We start from the raw sequence: 22,685 nt of genomic DNA on the forward strand, positions 1-22,685 counted from the left end.
GTCACAATGTCATCCCAAACATCCACCTGCAAAGCTGGCAGAATCAGACTGATGTTAGTGAGTTGGGTAAGGGGTATTGCTACTTAAAAAGCAGAATGAGCTACAAAGAGGAATATTCAGGCTTACTGTTAACCACTGCATCGTGCCTGGTGATACAGCTGGACAGCTATTCAAAGTACACATTGAGATCTTCCTTCTTACTGCAACTCAACAAAGTGTACATCTTTGGAGAAAGACAGACTAAAGCACATACCTACTTAAACACCATTTAATTATCATATTTATTACCAGTGCAAGACGATAAGGTTTCCACATCTATTGCAGGCTTTTTCCCCAGAAACTGACATAAACCTTTGCAAGTGTTCTGAACTGCAGCGTTACTTGATAAGCTTCAAGGTAGCTTAGTTCAGTCTTTCCATACAAGCTTGAACAGATTTCCTATTTCAGCTAGAAATAAAATGGAGAGAAAACAGCATTAGTTCTCCTAGCATCCTTTCTCCCAGCCTTTGTCACAACTAGTTAGAATGTAATTCTTCCAAACAGGAATTGTCTCTCACCATGTCTCTGCACTTTGCCTAGTGGAATGGAGCCTACGCCTGCGCTGCAAAGTAAATGAATAATAATTTATGATGATGTTGGAAGGGTGTTGACAGAAGCAGAGCTAAAGGCACTAGTGGGGAATAACCACATTTATAGCAAAAATAACTATTGTCAGCCAAAAAAGCAAACTTATGTTCCAGTGTTTAATCTTTATTAGCCAGAACTCCCAGTGGAAAGGACATGGTTTTCTATGGTAATTTTGCTAGAATAAGGACGAGAGATTTTTTCCCACTGACTTCGGCAGACTTTTGAACCAGATTTAGAAGGGAGAAAAAAATTCACAGAACAAGTAAAATGCCAACAATATTTATTTCACAATAAATCGTAAGTGCATTTTATAGGTGGCTAGCAGCTTGTAATTACCCTTAGTAAAACTAATCCTTTCCCTGTGCTTATTAAAATGGTTCGTGTTTCAACAAGCCATGAAAAGGACTCGCTACCAATCTCTAAACTCACAGAGAAGCTGAGAAACATCCACCAGAGTCACAGTTCCCAGTGCCAGTCCTGTTTTCGTGCCTGCTGTTGGAATTCAAAGCCTCTAAGGGAATTAAAACTAACATATTAGTTCCTAATTAAATCCAAAAGGGGTGTGAAATGTAACCAAATAACTTCACGGTATATCTTGGGAATACACTCTCAGGAGAATAAGGAAGGAGAAGTGGCTTTCAATTAATAATTTTCCCTCTCCTAAGATGCAGAAAATGTCTGTAATGTTCTCTTGACCCCTTTTAATTTCTTCAAGGGGAGCATTTGACTCTTCAATCTTCCTCTTACAAATGTATTTAAAAAGTTGCTGCAGGTTTGTAATAATTCAGTAGGATAAAGAAGTACAGTCATCCCTATTGCAGTCCTTTTTTCTTCAATTAGTATTTCTAATCACATTAGACATGTTTTCAGTATCCAGAGAGGATGCCTGATCCCTACAGCTATCGTGAACCATTAGCTTTAATTAAAATTTACAAGTCTAATGTTGTTACATCTGCTAAAAGCATTAACTGCCATGTTAATTACCAAAATGTTAATGTTGCGTTAAAATATGAATGTTCCCTTTTGACAGTTCATCCGTGGTTTAATTATTTATTTTTGATAGAATGCGTCCTAAGAAAAAGAAAAGGCATGAAAAGCAGGCTGAAATAACGAGACATAATGGGAAAACCACACCTAAATGGAAAACTTAACACTTCAGAATACCGACTGCCAGCAGAAAATCAGTTGTACCTTTGCTAAGTGTCTCAAATAAATACGCAGCACTCATGTCACAACTAGGATGTTATTTGTAACTGCAGCACATTCTTGTGCTATTGCTTTATAGGGGTATCTAATCTGCAAAACGTAAAACTTAAACTCCTGTAGCTGAGCACCATCACTGTTGCAGCCCTGGAGAAGAAGCTTCCCCCAAAGCAGCATCTCAGGATTTCACATCAAAAGGTTATGGAACTGCTGAAGCTTCAACTTATAACTTCTTTCAAAGTATTCGTCCATTTACAAGAGGAGCTGTGTAGAACCCAGTCCCAAAGTTGCTGTATTCCCTCTACCAAGAATGCTGGATCACAGCATAAGACTTCAAAAAATCCTGCACTTAATAACAGGTATAGCAAAACACTAGTGAGGGATCAGCTCAAGAAAACAAGTAAAACTGTCACTTTCACAGTAAGTTACTCCTCTACTATAATATTCTCACAGACATATCTTGTCACCGAAACAAATAAGAAAATTCCAATTCCCAAACCAATGTCTTGGGACTATTGCTCTTTAAAACTCTTATCAGTGATTTAAGATCACATTGAGTGCACCCTCAGCGAGTTTGCAGATGACACCAAGCTGTGTGGTGCAGCTGACATCACAGAAGGGAGGGATGCCATCCAGAGAGAGCTGGACAGACTTGAAAAGTGGGCACATGAGAACCCAATGAGGTTCAAGATGGCCAACTGCAAGGTGCGTATTGGGTTGGGGGCAATCCAGCTACGTGTGCAGACTGGGAAAAGACCTTGAAAGCAGCCCTGCTGAGAGGAACCTGTTAGTCCTGGTGGATGATAAGATGGACATGAGCCAGCAGTGTACTCTCACAGCCCAGAAGGCCAACCATACTCTGAGCTGCATCAATGGGATAGGTTGGGTTAGATGTTAGGAACAAATCTTTACTCAGATGATGGTGCTCAGAAAACAGTACCTCAAAATATTACCAATTATTAACAGGTTTGAGAGCTTTTCTTAGATTTGGGTGTTTTTGTTGTTTTTTTTTTTTTTTGTTGTAGTTGTTGTTTTGTTTTTTTTTCTTTCCCCCCTGTTGTTTTAAACAGTAGGAATAGATATAAAGTTGCTTCTCCTAACACAAGAAGGCCAGATTTGGATAGACCACTGCAAATTCTCAGCAGATTGCTAACTGAAAGGACAGCAGATGTGAAGCCACCCCACTTGCTTCCTCCCAGATAACCCTTTTCTGATACCTGGATTTTCTCAGCTGTACGGGGTAGTCAGTCGTTCCACTCACAGAACAAAAGTTTTCCCATAAGACATTCAGAACTCTTCTTTTAAAAGGTAGGCATTGTACCATTATGATTGGCTTCTCAGAACAGAAAAGCTGCATTCAGGGGTCTTTTTTCACATAGGAAAAAGCTTACAGTTTGGAGAACTGCCTTGCCATTCACTTGCAGGACCAAGTATGCAGCAGGACCAAGTATGCAGCCCTGTGAGCTGAAGTAAGGCTGGGAGTTCTTGGAATCTCTTCTCCAGCCGCTCTCCAAACATTAACAAAAAACCCCTTTCAAAGCTCTGGAAAGCATTCGTTCAAGATGATTCTTTGGGTTACACTTCTTTCACTCCTAAAGATTCTTGAGGGTCCAAAGTGATGTTAGCGCAGCTGACTGGTCCTCAGAGGACTCCTTCTCTACACATCTCTGCAACTAAAATACAGCCACGGCCCCCTGTACCTGCTGTAGTCCTGCCCCAAGAGGAAGGGGAGCTCTGAGAGCACCTAACTAAAGCATTTTCTTTGCATCTTTAGTTTTGTTTTCCCCTAAGAGCCAAGGCAGTGTGACCAGGTTGACAGCACTACTCTACACAATGCTCAGACAACACCAAACCCAAGCTATGGCTGACTACATTCCCATAGGTGTGAGCCATATGACACTAACAAAGCAGGACTAGAGATAGGAGTTACTCTGATTCCAAGGCTTTTACAAACACTAGTTCAAACAGAAAGTATTCCCAGTTAAAAATAATAGTTGTTATTTTGAAGAATTGCATGCAAAGAAGAAAATGCTTTCTAATAGTCTGCCAGAAGGCAACCCATCTCCTGGGCTTTGTTTGCTTGTATACATTTCACTGCCTGCAGCAATACTTCTTTAAGTCAAGTTTACAGAAACTTTTGTTTCTCTTGTGGAGATGAATACCTTCCCAAGCTCATTACTCAGGAGCATTCAAACAGCCCAGAAGAGACAACATATTTCAAGGAATTGATTTGTAATTAATCTGATATTAGCTGCTGTCTTGCAGGGCTCTAACAAAGTACATACTGCAATGTTACGCACTTCTACTCATCTTGGGACATAATTTCACCCCTTTTTTGAAGTCTTCCATTCTTAACACGTTTGAAGACTCCTCAACTTTTTTCTCCCCCTAAGGAAAAACTGGAAACCTTTTTTATTTGGTTGCTTGTCACTATAAAGCAGGATGTGAAGGGCTGCTGTACAACCATGGAAACACGGGACCAACAAGGAGCTGCCCTGCTCATCTCTGCAGTAATCATAAATCCTCTTTATGAAATTGAAGTTAATCCCTCAGTATGGTGGCCAGTAGAAGCTCCAGCAGAAGGGTTGCCTTTCCTCAGGCATTCCAGCTGAGGCAACACAGGATTATTATCAGGGACGTAGCATTTTTGCAGCATATCCACCAGGTTCTGATTTCTCACCAAAATGCACATCCTCCCAAAATTAGTAATTGTAATTAGTAATTAATCAAAATTGCATTCAATAACAACACTAACTTTAACATTGGCAAACCTCCTTTCTGTATCTTTTTTAAACCCTTTCTTTAATAGCGCTTGTACAACTAGTTAAATGAAAACTAAAGGATTTCTCTTGCTCCCTACAGCCCCCCTGGGTAGAAGATGCTTGTTAGAACGTGCTTGAGTAGTGGCAACCAGCCCAGTGCACCATCCACCAAAAAACTACATTATCAAACTGTAAAAGCAACAGCGTTTTAGTAATAGTTAATTAAAAGGCCAACGTAAAAGCATTATTTTATGGTCTCTTTCAAGATACATTCACAACAGTTTTTTTACCACACAAAACATCAAAAGGCAAGCTGCACAGTTTTGCTGGGCATAACTTTTTGATAAAAGCTTCTAAAAAGCAGTGACAAACTCTGCCTCAGCAATAAACCTTTCTTTGACCTTTCTTGTGAACATGCACACATTGTTGAATAAATACAGTGCAAAGCACTGCACTCATAATCACAATGGAATCCATAAAAATCTATCTGTTGCAGAATCACTTACAGTCAACCTAGATTTAACGAGAGCAAGATTGACCAACACATTGATTCTGCATACAAAGGAGTTCCAGTTGATGAGTATGTCCATCCCTACATTCAGGGCCTGATATACCTGGCACTGCACAATTCACGTTTAATTTGGGCACAGGATTTATATACCTTCCAGAGTAGTACCTGTGTCTGGTTAATTATAGTCATGCATTGTATGTATTTACGTATCCCTGTTTGCATATATGTATCTGCTTACATATTTGTATATAATGTTCTATGTGCAATTGTAATTAGCATAGCCAAAATAAAAACAGTAAAAGCGTTCCATCAAGTCAATCAATACTGAAAACAAAATTAACATTGAAATTGGTGCGATTTTTTATTCATTTCTGTACAACCAGTTCCCCCTCCCAAAGACTATTTTCACCTGGCACCATGTTTCCTGTTCTAATTGCTTATTCTTCCACAAATAGTTGAACTAACATTCTAGTGATGGAACAAGAACTGTGTTTACAGGACATTTAACAGAGGTTTTCAATCACTCCTCAGATCTGGTTTTCATGTGAATCCATAGTAACTCCCAACTCCTGCAGAAACATAGCATCACCCACACAAGTTGGTGCTTTGTGGTTTGGTGATCAAATCTTTTAGATCTTAAACAAATCTCTGTTCTCCAGTTCATAAACACTGAGATATATACAGCATCTCCACAGCTGCCTTACAGTTCACAGCCCCTCAAGGCCAACATGTAGGAATCATTTCATTTTCTATATGCTCCGCTTGAGAAGTAGAGTATTAGTCATTCCTCTGTAACTCTTAGATTCAGTGCTGTCATGGTTTTGTGGCATTGCTGTCAATATTCTACATCATAATTCTAAAACACTTTTTATTATCTCGAGGATTCCTGTGAGCTATTTCATTCTGAATACCTAAGTATTTAAAATTATTGCCCTATGCTATTTTAGAGTAAATATTTGCATTAATTATTTCTTCCTGTATAACTCACTTAAAGTCACAGACTGCTACAGATTCTGTACTTAATTTCTAGAGTTCCTGGAGCGGACACTCCTACAAGGACTTCCAGTAGCTTCAGTGCTTCACATAAGAAAACAACCCAATGCCCCATTTCATAACTACATTTTGTTTTGCATATTTTATGAGATACTAAAGTACCTGCAGCACAGTGACAGAGTAACCAACCACACTATGGAAACAGCAGACAGGAATGCAGTTCATATGCAATTACAGCAATCTCTTACAGTAGGATTTTACGATAACATAGAAGCTGGATGCTCTTTTAAAGAGTCACACATCTGTACATGTATAATCCTCATGTCATCTACTAATGACAGGATTAGAGTACCATAATGCTGCTACGCTTGGAGGGCTATTAGATGAGCCTGGGCACACCAACTTAATACAAATCAAAGGCTGATTTTCAGGACATGCATGTTTATAAACATTCTAATTAAACATTCAAAACACACCATCCTTAGCTATAGAAGCTTTGTCCCTATGGATGGACAAACTGAAGACCCCACTGTAAAAGCCTTATGTTTCTAATATCGTAGAAGCTTACCAATAGTTTCAATTTATTGCTTTAATAAAGGAAAATAGGTATCTCCAATGGGTTTTCCTTTGTGAGGAAACAAATGGATCCATAGTTTTATTCCAAATATTTCCACAGACTGCTTTACCTGGCATGATGCTACAGCTGAAAATGGATTTGGAGGCTTCCAGGTCCACTACAAGAATAGATTGATGAATGGAAACTTCACTCCAGAATAACCAATTCACATTAAACCAACAATGACTTTCCTACTCCTCTTGCCACTTACTTGCCTTTTTTTCCCTAGTAAAAGTCACTTCAATTAGACCCAGGCAGCAGAACGAAATGCATATACAGGTAGACTGACTATCCCCTGCTGTTCACTAATGTCATTATGTTCACAAAGCATGTTGTTCTTCTTTAACACCTTATTCCATCTGACTTTCTAAAGGCTGACAATTAAGTACTCAAAAAAAAAAAAAAAGCCCAGGTCTCCAACGATAATTATAGCAGCCTATTCCCTTTCTAAATATGGCTTTAAATACATGGACCAAACCTTAGCTACACAAGTATCAAAGAATGAAACTCCAAAGAAATGAAACACAAACATTAATTTTCCCCCCTCCCCCTCAAAAGAAGTATTCTCTCCATTGTCCTCACTTATGTGAAATACTGACAAATAGTTGTCAATTCAGAAAAAAAAATAGAAATCTGTTGTTCATTTTTTTTCTTATGAAAACATGGCTCAGCATCAGCAGTACTAATGTTTGCTTGTTTTCTGTATCTGATCCCTCCCCATCATTCCTTTCTAACTATAACCAGACTACATCATAAAAATCTGCCTAATTCCTCATTCCTGTTCAAACTGAGCAAACAGGTCAGATTTTTTATTTGACCAAAACCAAACACACCCACCCTCCCAGCACTATATTTTGTAGCACTTCAGCAAAGCAAGTAATTCAAAAAACACTGAAGTATGGAAGAACTGGCCTCATTTTCAGCTTGCATGTTCTCCTGCAACAATAAAACAAAAGGAAGACAACTTGGCTCTGAAAACTGATATTCCTGACTCAGTCCTGATTGTCAGTGAAGAGGACAACATACACTGAGCATACACTGCCCTTATTAAAGTGCTTTATTAAACAGTGTGACAAAATAGAATTTATTTCCCTCTAACCATCTTTTAGTTATTCCCCCACACACAAGCTACAGTTTATTGCTTATTTTCTTCTCAACAAAATAACTCAGAAACTTTTCATCCTGATGAAAACTTGCAATAAAAAGGGGATACATCTTAAGTAATACAGCATGAGAGGTGATAAACATCAGGAATAGCAATAAAATCTTCAGGAGCCTTGGTGACTGCTAATACCAGAGGAGGAAAACTGCTTCAGTTTGCTCCCTAGCTACAGAAAGGCTATTGCCCAACACAATAGGATGATGCAGCACAGGAAGGTATAAGGCAATCTGAACGCATGGGGAGCAGCACATTCGGAGATGGTAACAATAACCTTTTATTAAGGTTAATACAGCCTCAGGTGAAATATTGCTACTCTTTGTCATCCACATACAAGGAGGATTCATTGATCAAGATCAACAGAAGCCACCAGAGTTACTACTAGGCAAGTAATGCTTGGATGAAAGGGAACACCAGAAGTGAAAATACCGGAAACACCTGAGTTTATGTATGGGCTTTTGTCACAAGACTTAAGTCTGGATATCAAAGAAGAGTAGGACTCTGCTTCAAGGAATGGCAACATCAAGTAACAACTGAAAATACAGGAGGGCTTTTATATCAACTGTGTGCTGTGATGCCACTCAGTCACTGAAGCCAGATTTAGTGGCTCTTAACATCTGTACTCAAACTCCCTCAGTTTAGCAGAGCCACAGCAGAACCAGGCTGAAAACCCCAACTTTAATCCTACATCAGTCTTACAGTTAATTATCCTTGCATTAATTAAAACAGCCCTCCACAGTAGGATACTCCTGCAACATAAGGTGCACTTCATAGTGCTTCTTCACAAAAGTCCACACACTTGGTAGGACGATACGCAAGACAACAAAAAAATACCAGGAGAGTTTATGATCCCAAGTGGTTATTGAGTCATCTTTGCCTATATAATAAGGCAAAACAGAATGAGTTTCTTCCTTGTGGCCTGCTGGCTCAAAACCTCACTCTCCTGAACCCTTGCCACTGCCTTAATAAATCCCAGAAACCCTTGGGAGCAAGGTTTGGAAACACTTCAGCAGATGAACCGCTTTCTAAAAATTGAAACCTCTGTTTCAAGAACATTCACTCCAAACTGACTCACGGCAGGACTGGAATCAAAGCCCTGTTCTCTTTCCTGAATTCAGTTCAAGTAGAGAACAGTTGGAAAGAGAAGGTTATTTCAGTGGTCAGGGTACAAATCAACACAATGCGTGGAACATTGGTATGTGTCTGCACAGATACAACATCCATCCAAAGCTGCTTCTACTTTCTGACAGGTAATAATGATTGTTAATGGGACTGACATTTCCACAGTACAATCAAAACATATTCTTCAAAACCTATTGCATAATTAACATTACTTACACACATTTCACATCAAATAACATCAAATTACGAAAGACTTATGAGGCTACAGAATAGCATCCTGAAAACATCTTGTCCAGGTGTTACAAGTGACTGCTAATAACATACCCAGGAGCACACTGGGTTATGTTTCTCAGGGAGAGAGATCTCCTGTGTTCCAGCACAGCTAACAGCAAAAAGCTGCACACATGAGCACAGGAGTTACAAGAACGTATCCTTTCTGTACCACTGACCAACAGGAGTATTAAATGCACACACAACACATTACTATGTTAACCAGGAGATGCAGGAGCAGGGTTCATCTGCATTACTTTTAATATGAAACCCGACCAATTGGTGATCATTACAACACGGGACAACAAGCCTCAGCCTTCTTGGCAAACCCAAAGGGACACACGCAGCTCTGGGGCTTGGAGGCAGGTTGGCTGCCATCAAATAGTTGCTGGTATGCTAAATAAAAGATCTAAATACCAAAACAAACCCCCTTCTTCTTGGAAACTTTGATGTTTCCAAACATCGATTCTGAATTAAACAAGGGAAAAAAATAAAAGCAAGCTGAAAAAACGCTGTCAGGACTTTTACAGAGCCACGCTTTTTTATGATTTTTTAATGCTCTGATGACAGATATATAAAAATGAGTGCAAACTGCACAGAAGAAAAATAAAACCTCAATGCATAATTTGCATAGATGAAGAAGAAAGTATAATTTCATAGCACTGACGACAGCATAAGCACAGAGTAACCTTCAAGAGAATTATTTTTGCAAAACACCAGCATGTTTCACATGCTTCAGTTCCTAATATGTCATTGTTAAATCAAAGAGGATTTCTTTTTTTTCCCCCCACGCAAGTAGAAGCTTTAAGGGATGTGAAGCAACTATAACAGTATCAACAAGACTTATTTATGTTATTTCTCTTTACCAAGCCAGCAGATGAAATAGCCTATAGATTCCCACCACAGTACACAGCCATACACAAAACAGGGTAATTGAATCTTGTACTAAGGTTTATCTAAAGCGTGCTTGTATCTGATGTTTCAGATTATCCCTTTGTGAGGATTTATGCAGACAGGTAGTATACAGTCATATCTTCTTCCTGTACATGAGCGGGACTAAATTTCACTTCATTTCTTCTTCAGTTCCTCTTCTTATTTTGCATTCCAAACATCAAAAAGCTCAAACTAAATTTTAGGAGCTTTGCATACTCACAGGTTTTTACTGCTGATGGCTTTTCTACAGGATATTATTCCAGACTTGCTGTAGCATGCAAACCACACAGGGCTCTTGAGAACAGAAATATTGTGTTAGGAAACTATTGAGGATTCTGCTTATTAAAATACTGCATGTACATTACATAGAAAGGCATCTCAGCATATGCTTTATTTGGGCATCTGCAATTATACTGAAATTGAAGTCGTTTTTTAATATGGTCAAAATAATGCAATAACTTGCACGTACATCAAATAGTTCTATATTATAAGCTGCACATCATCTAGCTAGCAGTTATGGCAGCGTGCTGTCACTGGCCATCATTTATCTATACACTGTTACAAGCACCATAATAAAAAAATACAGGACCTAGAATTAAATGTTAAAATAATATAGAAGCAGATTGATCTCATGGAGCGAAGTTGGAATATCTTACATTAGTGAAACATTTATTTGTTTTCAGAGTTGCAATATAAACAGACCCTATTTTCCTCTGCACTATTATACTCATTTTCAAGTCTTCCTTATAAAGCACTTTCCTTGTAGTACAGTAGCACATGCAATAGATTACTAGGCTGCCTCTGCACTGAATTTGATAATGTTCTTACTAGATTAGATGAATTAGGATAGAAACAGTGAAGATAGACAGCGATATAAAGCTCACAGGCAAGCAGCTTAGATGACTTCCCAAGCAAGCCACAGCCAAGCTAGAAATAAACAGTTAGCTGGGGTATGGGCAAGGGGGGAACAACTCTTGTGTATGATAAAAGCAAATAAAAACACTTCTGTTGATACGTAGAGGAATTACCTACTTCTCTTCATTTCCTTCCTGATCCACAGTGGCTCTGCCTTCTTCCACACAAATTTCTCTTTCCCCTTTTATTTAGTACCAGAATTAAGGAATTCTGTATTCCTTTGAACACCCTGCTACGTATCACTGAACAGCTACATGGTCCATTTCAGACTCAGTGTCATGATTCATGCATTCAAGGAAGTCTTACTTGCCTTATGTTTTAAAAATTCTCCTTTCACTTACCCAATCAGATCCAACCTGCGCCACCCTCACTGGAAATCCCAGAAAGTTTTTGATCATGACACAAGTGAATTGATGGCTAACAGAAGCAGAAGACAAGAAAGTGCTTTCCCAAACAAGGAAACCTCCATTAATTTGTTATGCCATGTTTTAAGTCATGCTTTTTAGACTGCAATGTTCTTTGGCTATTATGTTGCCATGGCAACTAGGAGTACTTGTTGTGGACCACTGTGTAAGAAACTACACAAAACACAAACAGTTATCTCTCTAAATTAAGAAAACACAAAAGGAGATGAATAATTACAAGAAAAATAAAAAGCAGACATTATTGATCCACAAGATAGTGCATGATATCACTATCAGACTAATAACTGACAGATGTATTGTAGATATCACAATGAAGGAAATACTGGAGGAAGGATGAAGCCTAACAGCACAAAAATGATTGTTTGAATATGTTAGCTGGTGCCTGAACACACACATAGGACTGTTGGAAGGCAACAAGTGCCATTTTTTAGTCATCATCAAGATTGATGATTGAACAGTTTGCTAAGATCAGTTGGCTAATGCTGAATACTTGTGTTGTCCCTGACACAACTGGTCATTGGTTGTATTTTGTCAATTCTTTAGTAATGCTACTTCCTTAATAACTACTTTTATAACTGCACATCACTATGATCAAAACAACATCAGAAAGATTTCCCCTACCATACGATTTGCATGTTTGGCACTACATTTACCTAACTTCAGGTATTGAATTTGGGTGCATTACTTTTGCACTTCAATGGTTGTCATTGCTTTCCTGAATTTAAATTTGAGACTACAAAAAAAAAAATCTGTCATTAAATTTTTAGACATGCTTAGATTAAGTTTCAAAACCAAGCAGGAAGCAAATTAACTACTTGAAAAAGCTAAATCTGTCAGAATCAAAATTGTCAAATGCATCTCTAAAAAGCACTGTTTTTGCCATTTTCCTGTTTGCCTTTAATAACTTCTTTGAATAATGTTCAACTACATTTTTGCTCTTTGCTTTGTTTTTCCAAGAGACAAATTAATCTTTTATCTTGAATTTATGGGCACAAATCAAATGAATCTGTGCAAGCATCATAACAGACAGAGAGGAGACTCTCAGCATTCCACAGTTGAATCCAGCAAGTGACAACTCTCCACTTCCCTGGTGCTTCAATATAATTCAGATACTCTTCTGTAATTTCTGGCCCTATCCTATTGCTATGTAGAGAGCAGCCATGCTCTCAGTTTCCTGAAAGTTGTTAGAATTTCTGCCTTAATCATTTAAATAATTTTTTTAAATACCCAATTTCTTAGAAGTAAATATGACAGTTGCAACAGTAAAAAAGAAATCCATTTCCAAGCAGGCTTATTGAGAGGTTCTTATGGCTGATTAACATTATTGTCTTCATTTCTCCCTGAATATCAGCAAGATAATCAACCTCTGCTAACAGGTGAACCATTCTTATTTATCAGTTCATCATTTACATCCAGAATATGGTGGGATATTTGTTATAGATACCCACATTTGAGAATTGGAAGCACAAATACTCAAAATTGTCTTCCTGAAAAAAAGTTGACCACGTTCTCCCAGTTGTCATGAATTTATCATACTGACTCCAGCTAGAAAACATCAAGTTGGAACCACTCTTACAGGCAGAACAGAGCCAATAGCAAGATGATTGTGTCTGTTTTTGTTTTCAGCAAAATATCAATATGAATATTTCAAAAGGGGAAATAGCAAAATATCTTTTGCGGCAAAAACATGCAATTTGGGAATGCAGTGAGGAATACACAGACCAAGATGCAAAATAGACCAAGAAAATTAATGTAGTTTCTTAGACTGCTTCTATATAACTTCCACAAAAACATTGTTGATAAATGGAGCTTTCATGGAGTGTCTTAACTTCTTGCAAAATCCTGTCCAGTAGAAAAGCTTTAATAAAAGCCTAAGCTGAAGAACTGCATTTACTAATTTCATTCTACAAGGGGCATCTACATCAACCACTAAAGTCCCAACACTGGTACTTTCAAGTGCTCATACTGTAGAGTAGGAAATAATACAAGAATGGTGGTGTAATAGAGAGCCAAAGGTTATCTATAGGAAAATCTTACCAATTCTGATGCCTTCAATCGAGACAGAAAATGCTGAGGCTGGTCACCCTAACTACACAAAGGAGCAATCTCCAAAAAAAAAAAAAGAGATGCTGTCATCATGGTAGTCAGCCCTTAAATGAAGTCTAGGAGAGGTGGAGTCAGGCTCCATCCCTTCCAGGAGCACAGCTGAATTACCTTCACCTGTGCTCCCACAGCTGACCCAACATTCGCCTCAGCTGATTAATCAGAGGTTCAGGCTGTGCTTACCATTTCCTATGCACATACAGTCACCATGTAGAAAAATGAATGATCTCAAAGGTTGCTTATTGTTCCAGGACATTAAAGTGATTTAGTTTTCAAATGAGGTCTCAGTTAAAAATAGATGACAGGAATAAAATGTCCTGTGGTGCTGAGAATTATCCAACCAAACTTGCTGTTAGTGCAGGAACTTAAACTGATTGAAGTAGTTTGTAAGTAAAACAGAGGTAAGCCAAGAAATTAAAAGTTTTGTGATTCTGATCACATACCTCAATTCTGCAGAATAAAGAACATTTTTAGCAGCACCTGAGATGTAAGCAAGGCAGAACTTTAACCAATATTGACATATCAAGGGATTTCACTGCAAGTTTGTTTTATCAAAGAAAAAAAATCCATAGGTTATGAAAATATGTGCAAGATTCCTCCATCACAGAGGTGCTAGCATAGGAACACTAAGACAGTGATTGCTGTATAATGGTTAATGACAGGCCAAAGGTTAATTTTTCCCTCACAATCACTGGAAAAGAAAAAGGGGGGGAGAGAAGAACAGTATGACGAAAATACTAAGGGCTTGGCTTTTAGCCACCTGACACAAACTAAAGTCTTCTAAAATAATCTCATGGTTTTTAAAAGGCTAACGCTTTAGTTTGGCTGAAGGAAAAGACCTACAAAGTTGGAAGACTTATCTGCATGTCATCCTCAAAGCGGCTGTCATTAGAACACAGGTCCCCCAGTTACAAAAAAGAGCTTAGAAAGAGCAAAACCATTGAGGCTAGGTAGAATAAGTTTTAAAGAAGGATCACCTACCAGTTTCAGAAGTAACAACCATGAGATTTGCTTGAATTAAGTCTAGCAAATGCATTTCAATTACAGTTAAGGTATACAAGGGTAATGGAGAGGAAGTAGGATAAGACAGGTATTGTGTTCACGTCTTCTCTTATAAGAATAAAGCAAAAACAAACACTTCAGTATCTTTCTAAATGAGAAGCTAACCAGTCTCGCTGGCTGTCTCTCCCCTTCCTTAATCCTACAACATCATATTGGTGTTTGAGGACCCAAAACTGATTATTGTTGAGTCCTATAAGTTGAGAGCAGTCATAAGGAGGACCAAAGGCATTAAGCGTTGGCTTAACATGGAGCTATTTTCAGTGGAAGCACAGATGGGACAACTAAATGTGCCCTAAGACTTTTACTACAGGTTTTAATTTCTAATGCTCTTCATGTGCTCATTTGCAGGTCTAGACCTATAATGCTTTGTTAGCTTGAACAGCTGTGTTTTTATGGCTGGACTAGATCTGAATGAAAGTTTAAAGGCTTGTGTGTAGTTATTGTACATGTCCAATTAATCTTCACTCCACTACAAAATGGTCTCCCTCCCTTTTTTGCTACCTCACAGTTCCAGTGCTTGCTTTGGACTGCAGACCTGGCTCACACTTTAAGTTAACAAGGTTGAGGTACTGCACTAATAATCCCTAACATGTTTAAACAGATGTTTATAGCTGCTGGGGAGCATAAGCTCTAGTTTTAATTCATGAAGTAACTTGTTAAACTTGAGTAAGATATGTGGTTTCTGGTGATAAAGTATGATATTTGCTACATTTGATTGCTGGTATAAAAATGCCAACACCTGAAATGTCTCTTAACTGCTCAAAACGAATGACTGGCACACATCAATAGGATTAAAAAATTCATAGCAATACAGCAGAATAATTATCTTGCTCATGTTGTACAACCAGAAAAGAGATCAAGATTTTGTGCCAGGTACTATACATGTTAGAACAAGGTATTTTCTACAGCTATGGACCAGCAGTGCAGAGCCAAAGCCTCCTTCCATTAACAGGCTATAACTGAAATGTGGGCAGTCTACTTGTCTCCTGCCACAGCCGAGTGCAGACAGTACAGACCTGGGCATATCTCAGGCCATTTAATCTTTCTGACACTGCCACATTTGCAGTGTCCCCATTGCTCTTGAGGGCACAAATTATGCCAGCAGGCTTGAGGTTTCAGATTCATATCTTTGCTGGCTAATGTATACTCAGTACGGATATTCACAGGTTGCATGCTCAGTGCAGACCAGCATCTGCTGATCAGTCACAGCACAGTTGCCATAGTTGGTACAAGGCAGCAGACAAGCACATCTGCATTTCTCCCATCTGATGGCTTCTGTGAGATTTTAAGAAAACCAATGTCATCTTATTTCAAATACTTGAGATACGCATATCAAATTAGAACATCAGAAAGAAACATCTACCAAAGATAGTTGCCATGTAACCATTAATTTTCTGACAATTTTTCAGGGTAGAGATAAAAAAAACCCAATGCTGGATTTATAAAATGCATATGAACCTGTTTATTCAAAGAGGGCCAACAAAAGATCATTAACTCATTAATTCATCAGATTGCTCTGCAGATGGCAATAACATCTATTTTCTATTTAAAGAGTGTCTCGCCTCATCATAACACTACACGCTCCAGCTTAACCAAAAACTTGGCAAGGAGAAAATGCTGTACTAGCACCAAGTAATCCCATACGAAATCCTGTCTCCCATCTTTCTTGCTTTTGCTATGCCAGAAATATTTTTAGAAGACCACAAAGAAGGCTTTTCATATTTTACTATGAAACATTCGCTCACTTAGGACTCATGTGTCTGGAGACTACAGCATCTGGCTCAGCCCATGCAGCATAACCTGGAGCTGCAGCAGCAGCTGCAGCCCTGCCCAGCAGTGGTCCCTGGCAGGTAGGATGTGTGCAGCCCACATTGCAGCTTGCAGTGCCACAGGAACATGAAGACATGTTCCACATCTCCAGATACAACTGCTGCTAAAGGATGTGATGGCCAGTGGACAGCAGAGCGCTACACAGGGGACAGCAGGGAATTATAGACTGGCAGGCAGCCCAAAAGAAAGGCGAGCTGCCTCAACACAAAGACATGGCTGCCCTTTTCTGGAAGCTACTCTGAGCAAAACTGCAGGCAACACTGGACCACACGCAGGTGGCACTTGGGCTTGCTTACCAGCTTCATTCCTAGGGGTGAGTGCACAGCCAAGGCATGCTTTTTGTTTGTGCTTATATGCTGTCCCTGTAACAGCAAATTCAGGACAATTATCCTTACAGTGTTTTAGCAAATCTGCAACTCCAACTCCATTGCTCAGAGCCAAAACAGGGAACTACCTTTATTTTTTTTGTGAAGCTATCACTTTCCATAAGCAACCTCTACACAGACATTTTCACAGTTAAAATTAACTACCATTGAACATGCCTCCCCAAGACTAAAAATGCATGCTGCTGCTGGGAACAAACCCCCTCATAAGACAAAGCAAAGGGGATGAGAGGTTTGAAAAGAAACAAATGTTCACTTGGAATAGAGTTCAGTATACTTCCCCCTCCGTAAGGAAGGAACCTGAGGATAGCAGCCCAGATCATATGCTATTTTGAAGTCTAACAGTAAACTTTTATGATGCACCAAAGCCTTACTTAAGGCGAGCACTGGGTGCCAGCACCTGGCAGCTCTCCTTGACCAGGCTTCTCTTCTAATTCAGTTGCTAAACAAATGCAAAATGACAATCCTTAACACAAAACTGAGATTACAGGTGAAATTATTCCTTTGATTAAGGTCTAGATGATAGTAACTCTACTTCATAGAAAATATCTTGAGAGACCATAGACTCATATGCCTGAGGCAGGAAAGAATAACAAAACTAAACATGAGTCCTTCCTGTAAGAGTACTGGTGCAGTGCAATAGTGATGCCTCCCTGGGACTGTTTGTCATCAAAAATACATGCAAGAGCAAGCCCCCTGCTTGACTGTACACAGTGATCTAACATTGCCTCTCCCACAGCGGTAACACAACCATAAACAGATTATCAAATCCTGCGGTGTGATCAACAACAGATGTAAAATTAAGAGCTGACATCTTTAGCAGGTAGCTGAGCCTCACGGATCTTCTGCCAAACTTAATTTTCGCTTTCAAAAACCTTCCATACAACTCTTTTTAAACATATGTCAGAAAGTTGCCTTCTCCATTCCTTCAGTTAGGGCTTGTGTTCTGAAGCAGAAGTATTCTGTTGTTGTTTCGCTTAGGACAATTGGCCTTGCATTTACTCTTGTCTTTATTTCATTTTGCACAGGAAAAATAAAGATCCACAAAAATGTATCTCTCTTATTTGTAGTCACAGCCTGATTAACAACTCACTACATGAACAAAGGCAAACATTTAAAACAGTAAATGAGGTTTTGTAACCATACCTTTTAGAAAATGTATTAGGAACGAAGATGTGCCCTAAAGGAGCATTGAGGTCAAGAACCAGCAAAACAAGAAAGTGCAAAGGTAAAACTACATCTAAGGCATATCTAGTAGTAAAAGACATGTCACAGTGACTTAGTCCCCAGCCCATACCCAGGTAGCCTAAACAGGCTATTAGCACAGAGAGGACACTGAATGCATTTCTTTTTCTTGAAGAAGCTCATTTGGTTTCACAACACTGAATGATGAGAGAAAGTAGGCTGAGCAGGAATTCAAACTGCCTCAACCACAACGCCAGGCAGGCAAATATAAATCTGTACCAAATGCCCATCTAATCACCCTCAGTATGAATTAATACCAATCTAACAATGCAAGAGGGATTGTGCATGGCTGTAAGGGAGCCTGTCAGCCTTTAAAGGCTCCTGTGTTACAGGAAATCTCAGAATTCTTCGGAGGAAGGACTGCTCTTTCCCCACTAGTACCAGATAGTCACTTTATTTAAATCAGTTCTTGACATTATGTTCTGAAGACAACTTTGTCCCCCAAGTTTAGAAGCATACAGGGCTCAAATATTGTTTGTGAATAATTCCAATTCTTGTAAATTAGACATAATAATTAAGCGGTAAGCCATGACAGGTAATGCACCTATTATGCTGTGATGGCTAATTCTTGCAGCTTTATAAAGCATAAGGTACCAATGAACATGTCTATTCCCTTTGGGTATAATTATATTTCATAAGCCACATCCTGGAGTTGCTAGTATAGTTTCCCTTCAGATAAATGTTTCTCAGCCTTCCATGGATTACAGCTGCATTTCTTTTTTAAATAGGGTATAGTATGATTGACAAGCAAGCACTGATACAAGGATTTGAGCTACGTCAAGCTACAAGTTTAGAGTTCAATCTATATCTCTAATCATGATACTATTATATTGAAACACGACCAATCTCCCAAAACATATTTCTTATCCGAAGATTCCTTGCAACAGTGATACTTAACAGCTAAATCTGTTAAAAACATATCTGTTCATTAAATTCTCTGTAGGGAGTAGAGTATAAACCCATGTAAAACTGATTTTAATATGATAGAAATAAAGGGGGTGCAATACCAGAACTGTGTGATTCATTGAAGATACGTAGCAAGTCCAGTACCAGAGTAAATTCTTTATTTGAATACCTAAAATAGCCAATTCACAAGCATGGGAAAAATGAAAGATGGGCCAGAGGAAAAATGGCAAAGTAAACAGTAATAGGGTTCACTCCAAAGTGACAGTAACACTGAGCTGCAGGCATCAGTGTGGCCAGCACTTAATAGATAAATTAAGTTTTGATAATTAAAACATTTGGAACATGGAACATAAAACAGGCCTTTACCTTGAAGGGAAAAATAACTCGTATGGTTGCAGATACTTGAAGTAAGTTACCTTTTCTCTCAGTCACACTGAACTTCCACATCCCTGCATGGCCACAAAACAACTTACAGAGCCACACTGACAGCATGATCACATCAACCACATAAACCTATCATACTAGTTGGCTTTTTTTAAGCATTCAATAAACTTGCTTGTATTTTCCTTGTGTCTTCATAGATACTATTTTTTTATTTATACAGAAAAATCTATTATTTGCCTGGGATTCTGTGTTTAAGCACATTCTATCCTTAAATTTTCTCTTTATAATCTTGTGCCAGTCACTCCTCTGTACACACCTTTATACAAAAAAGAAAAATTCAATCTTAAAGTCCTTTAACTACAGTTGAAGGCCTCTCATTAAATGGGCCATGAAGTCCAATGAAAGTTTGGATTGTTTAAAGAAAAAACAGGAGCTTAAAAATAAATCTGAATTTCTTTGTAAGGAAAAATAATTATGGTTGTGTTATAAAATACAGTTAGTGAAGTACCAAAGCAGATCAAAAGGTTATAAAAATCAACCATTATAAAAAGGCAGTGATAACTATAGGCAACTAGGAGAGAATATTGGAATGAAAAGGTGCTAATCCTTTTTAATATGCTTGGAACAAAAACTGGGAATTGCAATTAATGAATAAAACAGAATTGAGGGGAAAGGGGGAAGGCATAGCCATAAAAATCTCTTAACATGAGTTTGTCATTTCCTCTAGTGAATGATGGGGACCCAGACAAAAAGTGTTAGGTTTGATCTGTTTTGCTATACTTTTCCTTTGCAAAAACAAAAACAGAAATCTTGCTGACAGATTCAGGGCACACTTTGCAGCAGTTGAAAGTGGTGATTGCTCTACCGTTATTCCTTCCCATTCTGTTCTATTCAGTTATGACTTCCATGACCTCTGTCTACACCTCCCAAAAACGATTCCAGGACACCTCACACAGGAAGGCAGTCTTAACCAAATGTATTTCCAGTTATTAAATAGCAGACAATCAAAAGGTGCCTCATTGTTTCTTTTACTGTTTTTCTTTTCATTTATATGCTTTATCTGTCTGCCGCTGATTTTTTATTTAACCATTTCTTGTGTCACCTTCCACTCCTCTCTATGACATACTAAACTCAATTACTCAAAATACTTTTGTACGCCACAGCAAAAAGCTGCCATTAACCTTCTCTTTTCCTGAGACTTCTCACTCAGCACAAATTAAATCATTTGTGCTTCTTCATTCCCTAACAGTTCTATGCAATGGCTGCCTAATAAAAATTAGGTAGTAGCTTCCCCTCTCTAACTAGAGGCCTGAAAGTCACTTGAAAAGATCTGATCTCTATTTTCGTTATGAAACTGCTCTCTAAAAATGTATTTTCAGTTTTCATCACTATTAGCTGCCATACTTCAACTGTTTCAAAACATCTAATGTCACTTCAATGGCAGTTGATTCAGTTCACATTCACTAAAGTCAGAACAAAAGAATGCTTACATTTGGTAGAAGAACATTACCAAACAGAATCAAACACAAATGATAATGATGTCTACTAATTGAGTTACTACTTTATCTTTAGGCCTTCCCAACTGTGATGGAAAAGAATATACCCATTCTAGATTGCATCATCTGCCAATGGCTTTTATTTTTAATTCTCAGATTCTGTGCAGCATAAAGAACCAGCATGCTCTGTAGCTAATCTGCACATAAGGAGCTGTGTTCACTGAAGCCATGTATATGCAGACCACTTTCTTACAAGAAGCTTGAATACATTTTACTAGAAGTTTAGAAAAAGCAGCAGAAAAAAGTTACTTGATACTTTTATACAGAATAAACTCAAAAAGAACACTTCAAAGACTTTAAAAATAACAACTCACAACATACCAAAAGAGGCATCTCATTTAAGTGATCAATTTAGTTTCACATTAGGGTATCAAACAACATTCCCTCTGGACTTGCTGTCTGGCATTAACAAGATCAAACAATCTAGCTTGCATCCTCAGGCTGGAGACTTCACCACACTGAGGTTCCGGCCCAGTTCCCTCAGTTTGTCATGACAGAGATGCAGCATCCCACCCTTCCTTCCCTCCCTCTGCCCCCAGCTGCTGCAGGTCTTGCTACCTCTCGTGCACAAGAGAGATACAAGTCATGGATTCTGATGAAAAATAGGTCAAAGCTGTCATCATACAAAGGTAAAGAGATGAGCCTAGCTCTGCAGAAACACCAAAGCTAACCTGAAAAGAAAAAAAAAGCCACATACCATCACTTGTAAAGCAGCTGGAGTCCGAGCCACCCACCATCTGGCTGCTCCAACACTTCATGCTGTACTCCAGTACCACCCGAGTGGGTCCAGTCCTCACAACTAGAAGCAACAGAGGGCACAATCATAAAATGCTTCCATATAGTAACAGCCCAGCACTTCATCTTCCCTGGGCTACTACCACAGCTTCTTGTCAAAAAAACTTTTTATGAACCACAAAGGATTCATGGAATTAGAGTACTTGGGCTGAACGGGGTAAGAAGCAAGATCTCATTTGTCTGCCTGCTTTTTCTTAACTTCCCTATAGACTGCCTTGCAGAAAATAGCACCATAAACCTTGTTATTAATGTGTAAACGCTGTAAAAACAGATTGATAAGTAGATGGAAAAGGCAGCCCATTCATAAGCTGTTTTAAAATCACAGAAGCATGTCTTACTTATAGTAGAAAGTCTTCCCTTCACAAGTTCTTTTACCTTTTTAACTTACTATTTCTTTCTTCTGCCTGGATCCAGTAGGAATAAAACAAAACAAGAGTGAAAAAACACATCTATTGGGCTTCAGGATCATGGTAACTGAACAGATCAGTACAATGGGAAAGGCATCACAACAGAGGCATGATGGTGAAAGAACCAGCATAATAGAAAGATATAGTAATTGAATAGAATAAGATCACTCACCTGTGTCAGAAGATGCCAGATGTGCTGGAGAACAGTTCAGCAAGAAAAATCACCAAAAAGAGATCCTTTGCCCATGGCAGCCAGCCCTTCAATGGGGTCTAAGAGAGGTACAGCCAGGCTTCACCCCTTCTGCTCATATAGCTAAATTGCCTTCACCTGTGCCCCTGGGACTGACTGGGTCTTTTCCCAGGTGCTCAATCAGTGGCTCAGGCCATGACTCAGTAGTTCCCATACAAGTGTCATGCCTCAAAAGAACAAACAAATGAGAATAGATTTTGAAGTTCCTATTTCCAGTTCATTATGTAT

General features: G+C 38.7%; 1 protein-coding gene and 1 long non-coding RNA gene across 3 annotated transcripts in view; one reads left to right on the forward strand and one right to left on the reverse strand.

Annotated features, from left to right (window-relative positions):
• LOC140255467 (heat shock transcription factor, X-linked-like) overlaps window positions 1-22,685 on the forward strand; it is a 35,857-nt gene that overhangs the window by 5,394 nt on the left and 7,778 nt on the right. The window lies entirely within an intron of this gene.
• Window positions 223-22,457, reverse strand: LOC140255234 (uncharacterized). The gene is made up of 4 exons (XR_011904439.1): window positions 22,380-22,457; window positions 21,703-21,804; window positions 558-601; window positions 223-447 (listed from the first exon to the last, which is right to left on the reverse strand). It is a non-coding gene; the product is annotated as an uncharacterized lncRNA (long non-coding RNA).

The sequence above is a fragment of the Excalfactoria chinensis genome, chromosome 8, assembly GCF_039878825.1.
Source record: "Excalfactoria chinensis isolate bCotChi1 chromosome 8, bCotChi1.hap2, whole genome shotgun sequence".
NCBI lineage: Eukaryota > Metazoa > Chordata > Aves > Galliformes > Phasianidae > Excalfactoria > Excalfactoria chinensis.